The 16,125-nt window shown below is 33.3% G+C and overlaps 1 pseudogene; it reads left to right on the top strand.

Moving 5' to 3' along the window:
* The first annotated feature begins 13,810 nt into the window (after positions 1-13,810).
* On the top strand, positions 13,811-14,289 carry LOC101697060 (cytochrome c pseudogene; annotated as a pseudogene).
* Positions 14,290-16,125: the final 1,836 nt, after the last annotated feature.

Genomic DNA, 16,125 nt, shown 5'->3' with positions numbered 1-16,125 from the left:
ATTCTTTATGGCTGAGTAGTACTCCATTACATTAAAAAAAATCTTTATCCAGTTAGTAGTTGAGAGAAAGGAATGTAATTAATATAATAAAATGAAAGAATGGAAACAAAGTCTTTGTAAATAGGGAAGGGTGGAGAAGATGAGGGAGGTCAGGGGAATAGGGAAAAAGTAAGAATCAAGATATATTATGTAAAGGTAAAAATTTCCAATGATGAATGTCATTATATTGTATACCTAAAATGTACCAATAAAGTTAATAAAAATAATGATACTAGATGTGAACATTACACTGACACAAAAATTAAGTAAAATGGCTGATAAGCCTAAATACAAAGCATAAAATTATAAAATTAGTTGTATAAACTTAAGTGGAAGTATATATGACCTTTAATTTGGTAATAACTTTTTCACTATATCTCCAGTAGCAGTGTCCATCAAATAAAAATTGGATGTTGGCATTATTAAAATGTAGCACCTGCACTGCAAAAGGCTACTAAGAGTGAAAAAAGTGGAACCACACAGACTGAAATTAAATAATTAAAAATTTATATCTGAAAAACATATAATCTCATTTTAAATTCAATATGAACAAAATAAATTGTAAAAGTTGAGCGATAATTCTGAGCAGACACATTACCAAAGAAAGTGTATTTCAAAAAAATATATAAAACAATACTTAACAGTATTGGTTATTAAAATACATATAAGAACTGCATAAAATATCACTACATATCTATTAGATCCCTAAAAGGCAAAGACTGCCAATACAAATTGTGACATGAAAGAGCAAATGCAAAATGTAAAGTCACACTGAAACATAGGCAGTTTTCCACAAAAGTAAATAGTCGCCATACAAACAAGCAATTCACTTTTTTTGTATTTACCAAACAGGATTGAATACTTGTGTTCACAAAAAATTCCCACCTACAGATGTTTATAGAAGCTTACTCATAATTATTAAATACCCAAAGCAACCAAGATATAAATTGATATCTAAATGAATAAATCATATATGGTAGATTTTCATGATGGAAGATTGTTTGGTAATTAAAAAGGACAAGCCTCACACCATGATACAATATGGCTGGAACTTAAATGCATATTTCTAAGTAAAAGAAGCCAGGCTAAAAAAAAAAAAAAAAAATATATATATATATATATATATATATATATATATATATATAGCCTAAATTCCATTAATCTCTGGAAAATAAAACATCACTAAGTGAGTAAACAGATCACGGATTTCTCTGATTCTGAGGAAAGTAGATAAACAGTCCAAGCATGGGGAATTTTTCTAGAGTAGAAGACTGCTCAGTGTGACATTGTAATGAATTCAAGACTTTAAGCATTTGTCAAAACCTATTGAACACTGAATTAAGTAATCTTAATGAATGCAAATTTAAAAATTTATTTACAGGCTAAGGATTCCAAGAATGGACTGACATAATTTAAATGCATTAGAAATTAATGATACAAACTCACCAAAGTAGTGAGACAATGAATTGATTTAAACAAATTTGGAAATCATGAGGTCTGTAAGGCTCAGGGCAAGCTCTAAGAATTGAATAGTGTATTGATTAACTCTTCTGAAACCACAACACATATATACTGAAATTAAAATATCATACAAATTGATAGTGGATTGTGGGGCCAGGCTCCTTGATGCTTGAAAGGGAGCTTATGTAAAGCAAGTGGAAGAGGATGAAATCACTCTTATTGGATTAAAGTTGGAGATATAAGTATGAATCTATGATTAGAGCAGAAATTATTGAAATTGACACTAGAAACACACAAAGAATCAAGGAATTGAAGTGATGTTTCTTAGAATACAGAAAAGACATAAAAACTTTGCCAAATTTATCATGGAGAAAGAGAGAGAGAGAGGGAGAGAGAGAGAGATGACTCACAAAAAGGCAGTTATAAATGTAAAAGGCAAAGTCAAAATAGACACTGTCAAAATCCAGAGGATAATAGCTACTATGAAAACTGTTTTCCACCAAATTGGAAAACTTTAAAGAAATGGAAAGATTCCTAGACTCATAGAAACTATCAAAGATAACCCAAGAAGACACAAAAATACTGAACATCTACAAAATAAGCAATGAAATTGAGACAGTAATAAAAATATACCCACTAAAAGCAGCTTAATACCTGATGGATTCACTGCTGAATTCTACAAAACTTTAAAAACTTTATATCACCAGTAATTCTCAAACTCTTCAATGAAATTGAAAGGAATGGGGTACTTCCAAACACATTTCTGGCAGTCAGCATTACTCTGATCTCCAATCAGTCAAAGACCCATCTAAAAACAAACAACAGTAATAACAAAAAACTACAGGGCAATCAACTTACTTAACATAGATGCAAAAATCCTCAACAAGATATTAATGAATAGAATACAACACACAATCAGATAGATCACACATCACGACAAAGTAGATTTCATCCTTGAATTGCAAGGGTAGTTCAACATGTGCAAATCAATAACTGTAATAAACAACATAATTAGACCTAAGTACAAAAATCACATGACTATATCAATAGATACATAAAAGGATTTTGAAAAATCAATACATCCTCATGACAAAAATCCTGAAAAATACTCTTGAAAGACAATTTTAGAAAATAAAAGCTATTTGTGACGAAACAGCAGCAGACATCATATTAAATAGAGAAAAACTGAAAGCTTTATCTCTAAAGTCAAGAGCAAGACAAGGATGCCTGCTATCACCACTTCAAGTGAACATAGCACTTGAAACTTTAGCCAGAGCAATCAGGCAAGAGAAGCAAATAAAGGAGAGATACATTTAAGAAAGTAAGAATTCAAATTGTCATTATTTGCAGATAACTTGATACTCTACATAGACTATCAAAAGAATTCCACTGAAAAACCTTTTAGAATTAATAACCACTTTCAAAAATGTAGCAGGATATTAATTAAACCAACATACAAAACTCAATAGCATTTGTATATACCAATTCAATAAGAACTTCTCATTGGGTAATGAACTCAATGAGAAAGATATTATGAAAGTAATACTATTTATTTTAGCATCAAGAAAAAAAGAAATACCTAGGAATTAATCTAACCAAAGAATTTGAAGACCTCTAAAAGAGAAACTGCAGTATGCTTGTTATAGCTTGTATCTAGATCTCCTCCCTCCTCTCATACAGTCAGTCATACATGAGGAATTTTGAAGATGGCTAAATTATTTGAGTGTGTGATTCTAAAATTAAGGTTGTGATGCTGGGATTATGAGTATGATAATGGATTTAAGGATGCCTCAGTCTGGGTGTGGGTTGTACCACCCAAAAGACAGGAATTCTGTATGGAATATAAAGGGGCAGAAAGAAGCTGCTTCTTCTTCACTGCTTTTCTGCCTTCTGCCTTATATGAACAGTTTCTCCTCTGTGGCCCCTCTGCTATGCCACCATGCTTTGGAACAATCTGATTATGGGATGAAATGTCTATAAACTGTGAGCTGAAATAGACCTTTTGTCCTTTAACTCTGAGTGTTGGTTATTTTTATCTCAGCAACAAGAAAAGTAACTAGAACATATTTTGGTACCAGGAGTGGGGTTGTCACTACGGCATTACCTGGTCATGTGGTTCCAGAGCCTTTGAAATTAGCTTGTGGGAAGAGTTTTCAAGTTTTGGATGCGCTGGCTGAAGAAGCAACCTGCAATGCATCAAGGTGTAATTGATCAGAGATTCTAGTCAGAGCTCAAGTGACCCAAATGCTGGTAAAAATACAGCAAGTAAAGACAAGAGTCTGGAGGTTTCTGCAGAGAAGAAGGACTGCATTGCTGTTAGACTCCAGACCATGTGCGTTATACTTTGGAAGAAAATTTCATTGCATTTTGCTCATGTCCAGAGACTGCCTAAGATTGAGATTAAAGGTAACATACTGATTAATGTGATGGAAAAAAAATGTCAAGGAAGTCTAATATTGAGGCAGTGGTAGAGCTTTCAGCCAGATCTATGTTAAGAATCAGGAGCAAAGAGCCCAGAAGGATGGTTTAGAATGTTTTGAATTTTGTCAGAAAGGAAGCTCCAATAAAATTATACCCTACAAAGATGAAAAAAAGGAGAATTTCTTTGGAGAAAAGGAACAGGACAGTAGAAAAGATGGCCTGAAGGCATGACAAGAACAAGCAGGACTGAACCCTTTTAGCTTCAAAATTGGAAAGGTAACTTTGCTTTGAAAAGAGATCCCAGTGTGCTGTGCTCCAGAATGGTGGTAGCCTAGATAATTTGTTTCTCTGGATTGGGTTCATAGTGCTCAGAAATCCAGGTACTCAATCCCTACAGCCAAGACCAAAGGAAGCCTGGCTACTTCTCCAGCTGGAAGCAGACCTTGGCATCATCCAAATGATGATGATTTTAGGATCTTGCAGAGTGCAAGAGTTGTGGGGTCAGGATGGCTCTCACACAGACTTCAGGGGAATGCAGGTAGCCCAAGCAGTGTGGCCCTGAAAGGGCAGTTTGTGAAGCTGTGAGTGTGAAGTTGAAGCCAGGAACATGGCTTATCTGAGGAAAGCTGCGAGGAGTGCACAGAGGTGGTCTAAGAGAGAAGCCTTGAGAGCTGCAACCATATCCAGTGCCATGGGACAGAGCCACCCTAGGCCTTTCATGTTCATATCTTGCCAAACACTGCCTTTGATTCTAGATATGGAACTATAGGACTTAATATTTGGCCTGTTGGATTTTGAACTTGCTTTGGTCCTGTTCATTTCTATCTCTCTATTTGTACTTTTTGGGATGGAAAAGTTTATCTTATGTCATTTTATGTTGGAAGCTATTTAATTATTTTTCATTTGTACAGTGCCTCACAGCTAAGAGTTTGCCTTGAATCTCACAGGAGAGGTTGGAGTTGGATTTTTCAGCAATGCTGAAACTGTTACGAATTTGGCAATTCTTTGAGATGGACTAAATACCTTTTGCATAAAGGGATATGTATGAGTCTTTGGGGACCCAGAGGCAAAATATTAAGGAATGTGTCTAGATGGTCCCCCAAAGCCTCATGCACTTATAGATATGTAGTTTTGAGGGTGACTAGATTAGGGTGTGTCATGCTGAGATCAATGATATGATGCTGGGATTGAAACAGTGATGCTGGGATTCAGGGTGACAATAAAATTTAGTTATTCTACAAAAGGCATGTAATCTGGATGTAAAATAAAAGGACAGGAAGAAACTGCTGCTTCTCCACTGTTTTGGTGCCTTCTACCATGAACTGCCATGAACCGTTTCTCCTCTGCAGTGGCTGTATGACATACAAACCTGCCTTAGAGCCAGCCAACTATGGGCTGAAACCTCTACAAACTGTGAGTTGAAATAAATCTTTCCTCCTTTAACTTTGGGTTTTGGGTGTCTGAGCAATAAGAATAGTAAGTAAGACAATACTGAAAAATGAAATTAGAGAGGTCATTAGAAAGTGAAAGAATGTCCCCTATTCTAAAATAAAAAAAGATTGTTATTTCAAATAATTTGCCTATTTTACTAGGTGGACAATGATATGAATCAATACTGTGTAATATGACCTTATTTATTTTTAGTAATTTGTTTCTGTCAACTAATGTTAAATAAATATATTTTCTCCCAGAATCCTATAGTCTTGAATTGTGGATTTTTTTCTATGTTTGTATTTTTACTAAAAAATCCTGACATCACTTTGTTATATCTAATTATATCCACAAAATTTTTAATTCACTTTTTAATCTTATTCATAATTTCTTAAAGCTAGAGAAAACACAATGTGAAAATAAATTTGGTAAGGAGTGTCAGTGATTCACAGTATTCTAGTGATGCCAGTAAGTCAACAAATAATGCATGTGTCTTTGAATAGATGAAAAAAGTCTTAGCAACAAATAAACAATCTATTTTAGTTTTGACTTTAAACATAATTTGGATTACACATTTTTGCTTCATCTAAAAGCTTCATATTTAAAAAATTGCCTAATTTAATCATTTATGTTGTATCTTGCTTTATGAAAATTAGCAAAAAATAGTAATTCTACATAATTACAAGCAGTGTCATTACAATCTATTTTTAAAAAGTGAAGAAGTTTGTTTAAGTCTGAAAAGATGCATATTCCTTACTAATTACATAAACTCTTAAGTAAATTGAGAAGGTGATCCAGAGAGTGTACATATTAAAAGTTGAAGAGAAAAAATATGTTTGTGTCTTATTAAATCATAGGTATATTACATGGAAAGATACTCAAATAATTGACTTTCTTTTCATTATTGTTTTATGAGATGTCTGAAACCTCTTCTATGTATTTTCATTAGTTGAAAAGTAATATCATTAATCTCTGAAAAGAAGTATAAAGTTTAAAATAAAACCAAAAATATCTAATTTGAATAAGATAAAAATATGTGAAACTAAACATAAATAATGAATATGAATGTAGGAATTTCTGCACAGCACAGTTCTATCAGGGAAGTAGAGCTTTTACTAGATTCTAGTGAACAATGTGGCAAAGAGTGCATGATATATGTGCAAAGAGCCCCACAGAAAATCTTAGATATTACTCTGCTCATTTGTACCTTAGATGGATACTCACTTTTCCGACTCCCTATATTTCTATAAATTCTGGAAATATTATTGTCCCTACTCATTTCTATACCTGTTTATTCACCCACTCATTGTTGAACAAATGCTATGCATCAAATATGATTTTAGGCACACGTGGTCCCTGGCTGCTTTCATGTAATTCCCAGTAGTTCCCACTTCAGGAGAAGTTGATATTATAACTCAGCCTTTAGCTTTAGTGGAAGAGAATATATTTCCTAGGTTGAGTGATGATCTCTACTTATCAGTTACTAGCTCTTCACATATCACTGGCACCTTCAGCACACATAGAAGCTGCCAATGATGCCTAGTTATTTTACAATTGCCTATCCAAGTTCATGTACAATAAGTAGTCACTTGGAAAGAAAGTTATAGATTACATATTTTATCATTTAAGTATGAATTACTAGTACATTAATTGTAGAAGTTAAACATATATATATATATATATAAAAGAACTGAGGTATTTACATTTTGATAAAGAAAAATGAGAACTAAGAAGATTTACTCTATATAGAAAAAAACTAGTGTTATGGTTTATTAAGCCAAACTTCATTGAGTGTTCCTTCAGGATAAATTAAAATGCATGGCTATATCAAGACAATTTATGTTGATCTTGTTATGTATTTCTCTCAGCTATAGTTATATGAAAAAAAGCAGTATTGTTTTTCTTAACTTTATTTTAAAATTACTTAAGCCAAGGTGATTGGGTATTGAAACATACAATGAGAAGTCACTAATAGCTTTTGCATTACTTAACTGAAAACTGAAAATTCTATAATTGAGAAAATTTTCCCACACCATATTTTTTATTTGAAACCTGCAGCTTATCAAATGGATATTTTAAATGGAGAGATCATAATTATACAAATGTATTTATTTTATTTAGAAAACTGTCATGAGGAAGGAAACAGTTGAATATTATAGAATGAATTCTAATAAGCTCTCAAATTCTCAGCTTTTCTATTTTCCTTTTATAAACATTGACACTAAAGGGCTCAAAATACCATGACTGAGATTAAATTTCTTACTACCAGCAGAGTGAAATTTGAGCATAACTATATTTAGCTCAGAATAAAAGATAAAATACAAAATGATTGGAATACACTTACTACATACAAAGAAAGCTAATATTTCATTTAAGAATTATGTATCATATTTCAGTAATTTCGTGTAGCTACTTATGTATTGGTGAAATTAGATCCTTCTTCTTGGGCTTAATGTGTACCCAGTCAAAATAATAGCATAGGTATCTTGGATGCCAGGTGTAATATATTCATTTATTTTACCAATGTGTGTAGTGCACTAACACATATTTGAGGTTTTTCAAAACATTAAGACTGTTCTGAACAAAAAATTCGCCTTTGTATTGTATTGTGTTTAAGAAAGAAATTTTGTGTAAGTTGAACAGTTAAGCAATACAGAAAATGTTAAAACTGTTTTACTAAATCATGGCAATAATAAATGTAAAGAAAACTACATAAAGTCTGTGCTGCACGGTCAGCAAAGGTTAACTGGAGAAGACAGCATTTGAGGAGATGCTAAAAGTAACCACATATTTAAACCAAATCAAGATGAAGAGACTGAAGAAATAACAAATCAGTCTAAGAGAGGACTTGAAAGAAGGAAAATATGACAGGTTAGTTTAGCTAGGTGTGATTTTGTGAATATGAGGAGAAAGCTAAGATATGACCATAGATATGATACCTTGGACTAGACCAGCTTAGTTCATAAACAAATGAACCTATAATTTATTATGAATGTGTTTAAATTAATTATCATGGATTGCTCTGATTTGACAATTAAGATAATATAATTTATGCTTTTAAATTAAATGTGCCTCTAACTTCTATGTGAAAAATATTAAGCAGGGCAAGATGTTTCAATGGCTACTGGAGAAACTAGATTCATTTTTTTTATGTACTCAGAATTGAACCCAGGCCCTTTGCACTAAACTACACTTTGAGCTTTTAAAATTTTATTTTATTTTAAATTGTGATACAGGGCCTCCCTAAGTCACCAACTTTCCAAGGCTGGCTTGAACTCATCATCTTCCTGCCTCAGCCTCTCAGAGTACTGGAATTATTGACATATACCATTATGCTCAGCAATCAATAGTTTTTAATAGCAGTTTGGTCAAGGTCAAGCATAAGAGGACCCAAAATGTGGCTGTGTTCAGGTTTTATTTTGCTAGATGTAGGTATTGCTGATTAGTTGCAGGGAAACAGAGAAAAAGTATAATGCACGCTAATTTTTTACATTGTGTTTTAGCAAATAAAGAAAATACCACTTATTTATAAAATAAAGAATTCTCTATATGCACCTTCCAAAATGCTGGGTTTTTTTTTTAATAGAAATAACTTTCCTATGGGAATGCTTCTCAGCCCAATGGAGTATGACTAAAACATTGACTGAAGGATATATAAACGTGGTATTCAGTGAAGGCAGGCAATATAAATTTGCATGTATTGATATATAATGGCTTATGAAATAAATTCTTTTAATTAACTAAAGGAAAAATAAATATAGGTAATATTATACCTAAGTACTGAACCTTTAGGCAAATCATAGTCAAGATTTTAAACAGGAATAAAAAAGATAGGTAAGATGATTTGGGAAACACAGCTAATAGTAAAAACATAAAACAGGCTAAAGAGATGGTATAGTGTTAAGAAAGAGGGCTATTCAATGGTACTCTTAAAATTGAACTCAATGGAACAATCATTGCAACACTGGGGTCTTTAACATTGACCAGGTAGTTTATTTGAATGATAAAGAGGAAAGACTGATTTATTTTGTTTTGGTAAGATAAAAGTTGGCATAATGGAGAAAATATAAGCATTCAGTATAGACAGCTATTTGTGTAAGTACTCATGAGAAACGTTTGAGAGAAATGGAAAGAGTAGCTAGAGTGAATGGCATGCACATTTTTAGGATGTTGAAAAGGTAGAGAGATAAAATGTTGATGAAGATGACCTGTGAGAATCAACTAGTCATGGAATCTGTGACACATATTGAGTTTGGACTTAAACACTAGTGAGGGATGCTTCACTCACAAAAATGGAAAAGGAAGCAGAGTACTGTTTTCAAATTAAGAGCTCTGAGCAGACCCAGTGGTAAAGAAAAGACAGACACTCTACCTGGGGAAGTTCTGCTGTGTCAATAGATGACACACCCTGAGTCCTCCTGGGTGAAAATGGTTCTTTATATGTGGCTTCTGATTCCAGATATTTCTTCTCAATCCCAATTTCTCTTCTCTTTCCAATTTGCTCTGTCAAATAAACAGATAAAATGTTGCAATGGCCATTCATTTTCTTTTCAAACCTTGTTAATTCAAGAACTGCTTTTTTTTTAAAGAACATGAGACATTTTAGAAAGAAAATTGAAGAATGCTGTGATGGAAGTTTATTACTCATGGTATGGTTGAAATTGATAAAAATCAAAAGGGAAGACAGCATCTGTGATGAATGATACTGTTTTATCATTAAAAAACATCTCATTCTGAGCATAATAGGGAGCTGTGTACTTCCTTAATTGCCTTTGCTGTGAAATTTTTACAGAACAATCTTAAAATTTGTCCTTTTAAACTTCACTCTGTCTTTTCACATCATAGCAACTCCTATTTTTCTGGGAGTTTTCAGGTGGAGGGCAAACAATTGGATGAATTACATTCCTGTGATGAGAGGATCACTGGTTTTCCCTAAGTCTTTATGTGTGAGGATTTATTCTTTTCCAGTGGCATTATAAGAGGAGAGAATGGGCCTTAGTGATTTATCCATTTGCATTCTAGTCACTGAAATAATAATAGCTATATGGTATCTAGAGTAGAAAGTGCTTTAAAGTAAGACCATTCTCTCAAATCATAATAGTTTCCACTATAAAAATTAAAGATGCTCTCCGTCTACTCACTGTCTCAGAAAACTGTTATTAGTTGAGTCAAAACTTTAAATGGCTTCTGTTATAAAATAAACAATTGGTACAGAGCATTCAATGAGAGGGATGGTCTGAGGATGGTTTATTGTGACAATGCAATCACTTTCAGGTATTAAATTTCAGGATGAAAACCATAAATCATTCACCTTGCCAGAGTGAAGCTTGACTTATTTCTGTGATCAACATGGCTTATGGACACCAAGGACAAATGAGTCAAAATGACTTCATGGAAAAAATCCCTTAATGAATAACTACATATGTTTCACCTCTTGCATTGACAAAAGTGGCAAATCTTTACTGTCAATATTCATTAATGATCTAATGGTAAAAATATTTTTGTTTTGTGATAAGTATTATTTTACTATATAGTATGCACTTTTATACGAACACCAGAAACATACACTAAGACTTCAATTGGCTATCAAAGTCCATATTTAGGTTTATCATTTAAAAATGTTTTAACAGAATGTACAACTGATGACTAGTACATCCCTAATAACATGCCAGTGACATACTTTTTCCATGTTATATATATGCAATGTATAGGTTAATTCACATACTTTATTAAAACAATTGTAAAAATAACTACATAGTTTATTTTAGAGTTAAATTTAATGTGCATTTAATTATATTTATTCCAGATGTTTCCAAAAGTTTTTGAGATTTTATTGTGGGTATGAGCTACACTGAAAACAATTTCTGATGTGGAGAGTGTGGGAGGAGTATTTTCTATTGCAACTTCACTGTGTTACCATTTCTGTCATTCTTCTGGTCACAATTTAAGTAGAAAGTAAGTAGTGATAGGAGAGGAAAGAGAAGGTAGGGAGAGACAGAGGAGTAAGGCTCAAGGTGTGATAGGTGTATTGTTAGAATGAATTTATGTATTATGTATTGCAAATAAAACTAATAACTTTTTAAAATATATATGCTTTTGGGTATCAACAGATAGTAAAATAAAACATGTTCAATGTTAAAAATAGAAAATTCTTACATGATTTTTTCCCACATGAAAAATACAAGATGATATTAAAATTTCTAGTTCCTTTTCTCCAGTCTTCAATTTCACTTTAGTTTTTCCAAATAAGAAATCTACACAGAAAAACAAGATCATCTACAAAATTGTAGCTTTCTTATCATCACTTCAGTCTTCCTCCTTCCCTTTCTTCTGTACAAAGATCAGATAATGCACTCTTAGCAACACTTATTTAAATAAAAGAAAAATTACAAATATTAATGGTGATGACAGGAGACTTAAAATCCACATATGATCTGTTTATACTTTCACTTATGTATTTATTCATTTTTGGAAAATGCTGAAATATGAATATTAGCTGTCATTCAAAACTTTCTTTCAGCTGGGCATGGTGCCACACACCTGTAATCCCAGCTCTTGGGAAGATGAGGCAGGAAGATTGCCATGAATTTGAGGCCAACCTGGGCTACATGGTGAGTTCAAAGCCAGTTTGAATTGCATAGGGAGAGACCCCATCTCTAACAAAACAAAACAAAAATTTCTTTCAATCACCTAATGATGCCTAAAAAATTCATTCAAAACTTATACAGAAGATACATCACTAGGTGACTGTCAATAGACAATTCAGGACACTATCCATTATTATTGTTTGTCTCTATTTAAGATGATAAAGACATACTTTAAATATGCATAAAATTTAAAATGTGCAATTGTTATGTACGCTATATTTTATGGCCTGTTTTTACATGTCTCCTCAAAGCCTCATGCAGATGAAATGGGACTTTCTTTTTCAGAAGTGGCTGAATCTAGAAAATGTGTTGCTGGGATTAAGGGTGTATGATTACCAAGCCACTACACATGAGTGACTGGCTTGGCATGACCCTTATCCCAGTAGTCTGGATAAGATGAAAGAGGCAGAAGGATGCTGCTAACTTTCCCCTATTCCTTTTGCTACTGTGTGGGTGCCATGAACTCTTTCTCCTCTGTGATCCCCTCTGCCCCATGCCACTCTGCCTTGGAGCCAGCTGATTATGGACTGAAACCTCTACAAACTGTGAGCTAAATAAACCCTTTCCCATTTAACTGCCTTACAGATCTCACAGCAATGGAATTTCAGATCAGCAGCTCCAAATCAACAACAGCAACTGTAATATGACATTAGAGGAATTGGAATCCCATTTCACAGGTTTAAAGTTGGTGTCTTTTAAAGTTGAAATAAATGGACAGATTGTCCTTTTGAATAATAAGATAAAGATAAAAGTATAACAAAGAGTTACACCTACCACTTTTGAATGACTAGGTTTGCTTGTTTGTATTTGTTTGATTGGCTTTGCTTTTCAAAATCTTTAGTATTATCTTGAGAGCTTGTTTGGAGACTCTAGCAGGGAAGCTCAGCTACTCCTATACTCTTGACTGAAGAAACAGTCCTACTCTCTATCGGGTCAATTGTCCTCTTTGGCCAAGCATATAGCTGCAGGAGAGACATCCATAGACCAGTGAGGGAGGAAGAGGACACCCACCTAGCCAGCCAGAACAGATCAGCTGAATCAACCCTATCAATAGGGTGACAGATGTCACAACCAGATTGCTCTCACATTCTAAATATTCTCTTTAACCTTGATTACATTTATAAAAACAAATTTAGGAAAATGTCCAAGTAGAAAGTGAGACCAGTATACAGTTACAATAAAAATGCATAGTTATTAAAAATATGTATAGCTAAATTTAAAGCTTTAGTTCTTCATGAATCAGAAACCAATCAATATATCTAAATTAATTCCAACAGTTAATTTGTCTTAATTTTCCAGTTGTGTATATCATTCACAGAACTGAAAACTGAAATGTCTGTGATAGTCTTTCAGTGTTATAATTCTTACTTTTCTTTTTTACCCATTAAATACAGAGTCTGCCAAAAACTATATCCACACTTCAGGGAAAGAAAAATAGCATGATGTTTGTTCAATTGATTGTGTTACCCTTGTATGAGGGACCCAAGAGGCTGCTGTATATTGCAGAAAACCCACTACACTGTTGGCCCTTGGAGAAAATTTAAAATATATGTGCAGCAATGTCAAATACCAGAGTTACCCAAGCAGTAGTTCGCTACATTGATACGTGTCTGGAAGCCAATGGCCACCACTTTGAGCATCTCTTTTAATTGCAGAGGCCAAAGATAACTTGCATTAATCCCATGATGCCTCAATAATTTAATATTACAATATTGTACAGGCACCAACACCGGTACTTAGCCGTGGACCAGCAGGTCCTTGGGGTAGAGAGTGGGATGTCTGGCTTCTGAGCTGAGACCTTCTCTGTGATGATGACAGAAGCCACAGCAGATTTAAAAATAGGTGATGTTGAGGAAAAAAAGAAGATTTTTGTACAGAAGTGTGCCCAGTGCCACACTGTGGAGAAGGGAGGCAAGCACAAGACTGGCCCAAATCTTTGTGGTCTGTTTGGGCGGAAGACAGGTCAAGCTGTTGGATTCTCTTACACAGATGCCAACAAGAACAAAGGCATCACCTGGGGAGAGGATACATTGATGGAGTACTTGGAGAATTCCAAGAAGTACAACCCTGGAACAAAAATGATCTTCGCTGGCATTAAGAAGAAGGGAGAGGGGCCTGGGATTTAGCTCAGTGGTTTCGCAGCCTGCTGCGCAAGCGCAAGGACCCGAGTTCGATCCCTGGTACCAAAAAAAAAAAAAAAAAAAAAAAAAAGAAGAAGAAGGGAGAAAGGGCAGATTTAATAGCTTATCTCAAAAAAGCTACTAATGACTAATAGTCACTGCCTTATTTATTACAGAACAGAACTGTCTCATGTTTTTTTTTATGTGTACCATAATTTAATACATCTCATACACCAGAATTCAGATCATGAGTGAGTGACAGAATATTTTTGTTACATAGTCCTGACTTAAGTAAAATTGGCTTATAGTTAAATGGATATCTTTTTTTTTCAAGTTTTGATAGTAATTCCAGTTCAGTAAATTCTATCACTGTTTTCCCTTTCTAAACATATGGTTGGACTTGATTAATAATGTTATACTTTTCACAAAGATGGGAGAATGTTATCTCAAAACCTACTGGAGGTTGGTTTTACATTTGGATTTATTTGTACACATAACTGGTTGTGTGAATATGTTTAAATACCAGGGAAATCCTTCACTGTCTCACAACCAAGCAAGAATCCTGTTTCAATTTGTTTATTAGCTTGTTAGAGGCAGTGGTTGAAGACAAGGAAGGAATGCCTATATTTTTTATCTTGACTATGCCAATTTAATTAGAATTCCTTGTATCTAAAAACTGCTGCCTTTTACTTACTGAAAGGCATTTCAGTGTGGTGTATGTATAATACTAAATAAAGAATATGTAACACTTCTCACATTTTATAGTTGATCTATAAGTTCAGATCCTTTTCAATGCATGATACAATAGCAAGTTAGATTTTACTTTTGAATTCTTTACTTTGGACTAAGTGATTATTCAGGATAGTATTTAAACAGCTATTTAAAAACATAAGATTGAAAGTACTGTTCTATATGTGATTGGCAGTGGTGCTTTTTGTCAGCTCATTAGAAGGATTAAAGTGGGGAAGGTACAACATTAGCATAAATTTGTATGTGACCATAATACTTAATTAAAAACAAAATCAGATTTTAAAAAAATATTATACAAATTTTTCTTTTTCTGAGATGTGTATACAGTTTTTTGGTAAACTGTGTATTTGCTGAAGAGCATGATATTTTTTAAATCTCTATATATTGTGGAATGGATAAACTAAGCTAATTTACATATGTATTATTTCATATATATTACACTGTAGTAAGGACACTGAAAATCTATTTTCTTAAGCAACTTTCTTGTACACAATGTTTTTAATGTTGTTGGGTTATTCAAGTAAATCACTTCATAATTTGAATAGCAATAAGCAACAATGAGTGGTAATTTTGCTTCCTGATGTGGGAATAGGGAATTTAGGCAGGGCATACATGAACATTCCCATTTAGCACCTTGCCATGTTTTCTTTGTGGCAAAATCATCAATAAATCTCAAATATGAAAAATTTTGTTCCAAGATTCATCATAAGCAAACTGATTAACTTTTTAAATTACGATTGAGCAAAATTTTAAAGCAACAAAAATAGGAGACAGATTATTTCATGACAATATCATAACAGCAAAACAAATGTAAAGAAAATTATATATCACTGATTTTATCTATTATATTTAAGACAAATTACAGACAATTTATAATTCTGAGCAAATCTCTTCCTTTTTCCTTAAATTCTTTTATGGTACATTTTAGGTATATAATACATTTACATTTTTCATTGGGTACTTGTACCTGTACATGATGTATCTTGGTTCTTATTTTTTCCCAATTCCCTGTCCTCCCTTCAACCCCTCCACCCTTCCCCATTTACAAAGACTTTGTTTCCATTTTTTCCTTTTCTCATAATTTTTCCTTTCCTTTCCTCTTCCCCTCCCACTTCCCCTCCCCCTTTGGACATTTTCTTCCTATTTCAAATTATCAGTTATTCATTTTAATCATTTTGATCCTTATTTACACTTTCAGTTTCTCACACCAGAGAAACTATTAGATATTTACACATGTGTGTCCTATTTATTTCACT

The sequence above is a fragment of the Heterocephalus glaber genome, unplaced genomic scaffold, assembly GCF_053883595.1.
Source record: "Heterocephalus glaber isolate CG9 unplaced genomic scaffold, H.glaber_assembly_v1.0 deba00000122, whole genome shotgun sequence".
NCBI classification, from domain to species: domain Eukaryota; kingdom Metazoa; phylum Chordata; class Mammalia; order Rodentia; family Bathyergidae; genus Heterocephalus; species Heterocephalus glaber.
The sequence above is the reverse complement of the archived record's forward strand: the minus strand, read 5'-3'. Positions and strand labels throughout refer to the sequence as shown.